We start from the raw sequence: 7,137 nt of genomic DNA, 5'->3' as shown, positions 1-7,137 counted from the left end.
TCAAAATACTATAGTTAAGTGCCAGTATCAGTAATAATCAGGCAGTAGGTGAAACATGGTGTAAAAAAACACCATTTTGAAAGTTTAAATTGACTATTCGCAATATCAGAATCAAGGGGAAAAGCATAATTATCCACATCACTTTGGTAAATTTAGTTATAATTGTATTGAAATGCACTGAAGAAGGACATTTCAAGGGCAGATAACTATATGTAAAAGTTCTTATAATGAAAAATTTCTGAGTAAATCCAGTGATGCAGAAACCAAATAATGTTTTTTTTCAAATAGAGAAAGCATCCTTGAGCGCAATTGTTTTGTCAAATCGATGTTTGTAAGAAGTCTTCGTAAGAATCGTGCAAAATCTGAAAAATGTGATACACCCCAAACAAGGCTACATATTTTTTATTTTTGCATTTAAGTTGTTTTATGAGTCTATATGTGAAATGTGTGATTATTCATTCATATCTGCCTGCTCTTTAGAAACAGTCAACATTGAAAATCCAATAGATTCTGTTGTATTTGAGTTATCTCCCTTATTTTGATATTTACAGTGCATTCTATATATTTTTTATCTCCTATGAACATAGGTAGTAGTATATATGCACGTTTGGCTTATTATTTTTCAGGAGGTGCAAGGATATGCACCCAAAGCGCAAGCGCATGACGTCACAACCGGTGGCCTAGGCCTGGAAGTAACAGGTAGGGAGAGGGGACCGGAAATGGACCTTGGGTATGACCGGAAGTAGACCTTGAGTGACCGGAAGTGGACTTAGATTGTGGGACCAATAAGGGGAACATGGGGACCTTTTGATGTAGAAAGGGGGGTAAAGCTAAGGAGGGAGGAAATGATCTCCACAGGTATCCTCATTTAGTGTCCTAATTATTGTCATTATATAGAATGGTGTAAACAGGTAAGTATAAAAAAGGGGGAGGGTATTATGACTAGAGTTATCTTTCTTTGTTTATATATATTTTTTTAATTTTCATTTTTTTTTCATAAATTAAGTGCATTGTTTTTTTTTAATTATTTTTGCTAATTATTTGTTTGTTATTTCATTGTCTTTGTACTGTCAATTTTAAATTTTGATTTGGATTTCTTTGTGTTCAATGGATTGTGTAATTTGAATAGATGTCTCACGTATTAGACAGATGTTTGAAACTTCCCATTTTACTGGTGATTTCAATAGCCTATGCATTGATTTGTAACCGTTTTATTGTGCTTTATGAATACATTACAGGTGTAAGGACGTGTTGTGCTTGTTTACCTCTCGGACATTAATTTTTATGGTTGTTTTAATTATTTTTGTTTAATTATGTTTATTATTTTTTGTGTTCATTTTGAAATTTCGACTAACCACTAATGATTATCCTGACAATTGTAAGGTTTACACTTGGAACGTTAGTAGCTTTTGAATGGTGTATTGCCTTTCATTTCAGATTTTGTCGATTTTTATTGTCGACCATTGCATCACTTATTACCGACACACTCAACCGTTGCATCGGTTTTATCCGTGTTATGGGGCTCTATGGGGTAAATTCCTTTTTTTCATATTTTCAATGTTTACATGTCGCGTGTACTTGACCTGATGTTATGGGGGTCTTTTGGGTAAACCATTGAACTACGGAGTTTTTCTCTCCATATTTTCATTCGTAATTGGTTTCCTACGCCCTTTTTTGTTTAAGTTGTCTGAGACTTGTGTGCTCGTTTAATGTTTTTCGTTTGTTATTATAAGGAGATTGAACTTTTTACTGCTATAGTACATGTCGCGTACACCCTTTGAACGTGTTATGGGGCTCTATCGGATAAACCGATTTCTTTTTCATACTGACTATGTTTACATGTCGCGTGTACTTGACCTGATCTCATGGGGGTCTATTGGGTAAACCATTGATATGCGTATTTTTTTTCTCTCCATATTTTCATTAGGGACTTTTTACTGCTATAGTATGTATTCAAGTTACTTACACTCAAACTTCGACCCATGTTCTGAGGCTCTGATAGTAAATATGTTTGTTATGCTGTTGCTAACGCTTTTTGTGCCCCCATTTTTGTAAGAAGGGAGTCATTTTTTCTTTTCTTTAGTGTATTTGTACTACACAACTAGATACACCTGTTTTTATCTATTTTATTTACGATTTCATCGTCTTACGTTCTTGATGTTATTCTAAGATACATCTGGGCACCCATAATCGGAAGTGGACCACCGACCCTTTGGACTTAGACCATTCTAACTACTCATCTTTGACCCTTTCAACCCCTTATTAAAGTGTATTAGTCCGACGCAAACGAGTTAAAAATGGGACCCGCCTCCTCATTAGCGTCGTCATATGGATTCAAATGATTTTAATTGCGACCAGTGATATTCAAACGTGTGAGATCCAATCGCGTGCGGTCGCGGGGAGGATAAACACTCCGGACATTTTCGAAATTGTCATTCTCTTGCGGACTTCCAGAAGAGAAAAAGGTATGAATTTTAACCTTGAAGTTAGCTTTTGGCACCTCGTTTCCTCCGGGGGTTGAGTTCATTGTAGTGTTTGTTTGTGTTGAACCCAAGCCTCAAAGTAAGCTTGCTTACTTGCAACCAGGGGTCCTTTTAGGTAAAGTTCGATCAATTATGGCACTGTTGTTTCTTCTTTGTTATTTCACAACCCCAAGTCATACCATATATTATACGATAAATTAATTTGTGTTTGGAACACCTGCTTCGGCAAACATCGGTCATTGACCTCGTAGATAGTGATTAATATAATCATGTATGAAACAAAACATAGCATTTTCATTTTCAATTTGAATAATTAAATGAAATATAAAAGCATCTTTACGTTATAGCATAGATTTTTTTTTTATCTCTTATAATCGTTTCTACCGTCCAGTTAAGTGTTTCGGTTTAGTGTCCTTGTTAGAAAAATAAGTATTGTACGCCCGATGCAATTCTATGAATATAAAAAAGTTTCATCATTTAGTAGCAGTGACTATCGAACCAAAACTTTTTTGTGACGCTTGGTATACTACGTATACTTGTGTTTGTAATGAAAATAAGGGAGATCATCCTAACTGCTTTCTTTTTAAAAAATGTCATTCCTATGTGAGGTATGCGGAGAGACCTTTGAAAACAAACAGAGTTTTATCCATCACCATAGAATTTTCCACGACCTTCCATCGTATTCCTGTCGTATATACGGAATGAAATTTACGCGCAATTATAACAGAAAACGACAAGAAGACAAAATTCATGGCGAACGTTCAACAAGTAAATGATATTCATGTGTGAATACATCCAATATGACTCTAAACCAAAGGTTTCCTTGTTCTTGCTGTTCTGAAATATTGAGTCGGAAAGACAGCTTAATGAGGCACATCCGGTTGGTTCACGAGAACCAGAAGAATATTCATCAGAGCATCACCTTGCCATCCAGAACAATGCATTACAACCGTATTTGTGTTCGGTTTCCAGTTGTTGTTATGGATAAGGACCGTTTCAGGGATATTTTTGTACAAATATAAAACCCAACTACTTCGATCACCTATGAACATTTTAATGTTTTTCTTTGATAATTGGTGGATTAATTGTTGTAGCTTGATATCTTCTTTCTTTCTATGTATAAGTAAGGACAGTGCCCCTTATGTAGTTCTGCGAATAAATCATGCGTAACTTACATCTTGGCACCTCTATTGACATGTTCCTTCCGCCATCGGCTATAATCGTTAAATTTCACTCCATTTCTGTATCATTTAAAGTTACGACACAACAATGTACCTGCTTTTTCGATATCGCAACTTCATAAGTCTTCTGTTGTGTCTTCTCCCTTAAAATTTACTTTAGTTTTTTTTTCACAGTTGTCACAGGGACTCTCTGGATTGCCGCCTTTTTCTTGGCATACTGTGCTAACCGTTTTGTACGACACACAAGTTTGATCAATGTTCGTTAGCCCCAAACGTCTTTGTAAGACAGTTATAACCAGCTCCATGGGATCGAATCTTCTTGTATCGGTCTACCTTTATCGAAGGAAATCCATGTTGATCAACCTTGGCTTTGGTCGTTATCAGGGAAATAAGGTTTCTTATATGAGAAAACATATGTGTTTTGAATTGAATTGAAAGTTTTACTATATCATCTGTAATAACTTAATTAGGGTTTCTTGCACTTTATGTCCTTGTTGTTAGGTCCAGCCCTTCAATTTTGGTCATAATTTTTTATTGAAGTCATCTTGTACAGCAAATTTGATGTAGACTACACTTGTGACTATGTATAAACTTTTTTTGTGTATGAACAAAACCCGAGAAAACAAAGGAAGCCTTTATTTTAAAGCAGGGATATCTAAAACTAGGAGAAAACATTCATTTTACTTTAAAAGTTTCATGAACATCTTGATATAACTTTAAATGCAGTTGGAAAACATCTCTTGAAGAAAAATACCACAAGTTACTGGGAAACCTCCGTGAGCCTCGCGAATAACACACAAACTAGCAGCTACAAAAAAAAGCAGCAGACTTTCGCCCATATTCGAGCAGCAGCGGATAGAAACAGCAGCAAAGATACCTCCAATATACAATCAGCAGCAGGACGGATGACCCCGAAAACGACCACCAGCAGCAGAAATACCTCCATTTACAAGCAGCAGCAGGAAGGATGACCCCGAATACGACCAGAAGCAGCAGCAGAAATATCCCTTAACATACAAGCAGCAGTAAGAAGGATGACCCCGATTACGACCAGAGGCAGCAGCAGAAATACCCCTTAACATACAAGCAGCAGTAGGAAGGATGACCCCGAATACGACCAGAAGCAGCAGCAGAAATACCCCTTAACATACAAGCACAGCTGCTTCATCAACCACTGAAAAGAGGTTTAACACTAGAAAGTTCTTGCTTTAACAAAAACATTCATAACACAAAGGTCTAACACCATGCCTTAACCAATACAAAACCTGCGATATACGCAAGTAACCCAGAACAATTTTGAAGATTCGACCTAGCGGCTTGTATGCTTCTAAAATAAGATCCTGATGAATGGTGTTTCAGGTTCAAAAGATTTTTTTAATATGCTGCAAAAGATACGGCATATGTTACATATTTAGATCAAATTCTCTATTATTAGAGAAAACGTAGCTTTTTTACGGTTTAAAAATGCAGTAAAGTTCGAAAATTATTTCAGAGCTTACTCTTCTTTAAATTTTATTGAAAGCGTCCTGAAAGATTTAGAACATATGCAAATATAAACACATATAAATATATAACGAAAGCACTCGCACGTTTTGCTTTAATCATATGCAACAAATTTAAGTATATTTTGAACGCAAATGCACGTTTTGCTTACTCTAATCATTGAACTGTATATCATATATGTAGACGAAAATATGTATTTTTTTTAGCTCACCTGGCCACAGGCCATGTAAGCTATTGCCATCACTTGGCGTCCGTCGTCGTCGTTAACAATTTTTTAAAACTCTTCTGTTCTGACACTGCTTGACCAATTGGAACCAAACTTGGTATGAATGTTTCTTGGGGTATCCTGCATAGAGCTGATGTGGGGACTTTTGATCCGTTGAAAAACATGGCCGCCATTACTAGAAATAGAACATTGGGGTTCAGACAGTAGTTTTTCGTTTATATCTCACAAATCGGGTAAAGTGTTCAGCATGATGAGAACTATCTGTGGTCAAATTTTCATTTTAATCTGTTAAGCCATGTTGGAGTTATTGCCCCTTTTCAACGTTTTCTTACCTGACACTACTTGACCAATTGAAACTAAACTTGGTACAAATGTTCCTTGATGTATCCTGCATAGAACTGATTTTTTACCCGTCGAAAAACATGGCCGCCGTTACTACAAATAGAAAATGGGGGTCAGACAGTAGTTTTTCGCATATATCTCCAAAACCGTTAGGTTTAGCTATAAATTCTGACATTGGGTAAATTGTTCAGCATGAAGAGATCTATTTGTGGTCTATTTTTTTTTTGGTTTTAATCCGTTAAGCCATGTTGGTGTTATTGCCCTTCTTCAACGTTTTTTGCTTTTTTAATGTTATTTCTTCTTTTTTTTTTTTTTTTAAATCTTCTCCTTTGACACTACTTGGCCAATTGAAACCAAACTTGGTACGAATGTTCCTAGGAGTATCCTGCATGGAGAATATGTGGGGATTTTTGATCTGTCGAAAAACATGGCCGCCGTTACTAAAAATAGAACAGAGGTCAGACAGTCGTTTTTCGCACATATCTCCAAAACCGTTAGGTTTAGCCGAACTCTTTCAATAGCTGAAATGATCCTTATTATTGGGACTACAAAAGTCTTCAGGAATAAAATTTGTTACAGCTTTCTGCCAATATTTTGAAAATTGTGATAGATAGAAAGAAATTTTCAATTGCTGAAATGATCCTTATGAAAAGTACTACCAAAGTCTTCTTGTGTCAACGTTGTTGGAATCTTCTTGTTAAATTTATTGCCCTTGAAAGGCAAAATTCATCCAAGTGAGCGATTCTGGCCCCAGGGAGCCTCTTGTTGTATATGCATTGTAAGTGTTTGTTTAAACCTTGTATCTTTTATCCTTCATCGCAGTAGCACAGCCTAATTTAAGTTGTCTTAAGATTGTTTATCCCCGCATCCTTCAGTCATATCAAGCATGTATGTATTGACCATTAAACCCATCCTTTTATTTAGTTGTGAAATATGGGGTGCCTTTAACCCAATGTCTGCTAAATTTATAAATGGAATTGTATTATATGACCAAATTTACTCTAAATTACCTGCTGATTCATACTAAATTCTGTAAACTTATTCATGGAGCCTCAAAAAAGTACTAACATTGCTGTATTAACTGAGTTAGGGAGACCGCCCATATATTTCAACATGATTAAAGCAATGATTAAATATTATTACAGATAAGAAAAAAATTGCACTAATTTTCCATTGTTGTAAAATACCTTTTTGGAATTTAAGAAATTGTATGAGTCAAAGAAACCATTATGGTATATGTCATCAGTTAAAGTTCTTTCTCTGATCAATGATGGCCTAACATCCTTTGACAAGGGTAAACCAATAGACAACAGAAAACTTTTTGCCACGTTGAAAGATTGGGAAAAGAATATCAATAACCACCCAGAAGGGAAACTATGTACATGTGTTACTTTTAAATCCA

The sequence above is a fragment of the Perna viridis genome, chromosome 6, assembly GCF_037379345.1.
Source record: "Perna viridis isolate PV_CMFRI_1.1 ecotype Kerala chromosome 6, ASM3737934v1, whole genome shotgun sequence".
Taxonomy (NCBI): Eukaryota; Metazoa; Mollusca; class Bivalvia; order Mytilida; family Mytilidae; genus Perna; species Perna viridis.
Note: the sequence above shows the minus strand (reverse complement) of the source record.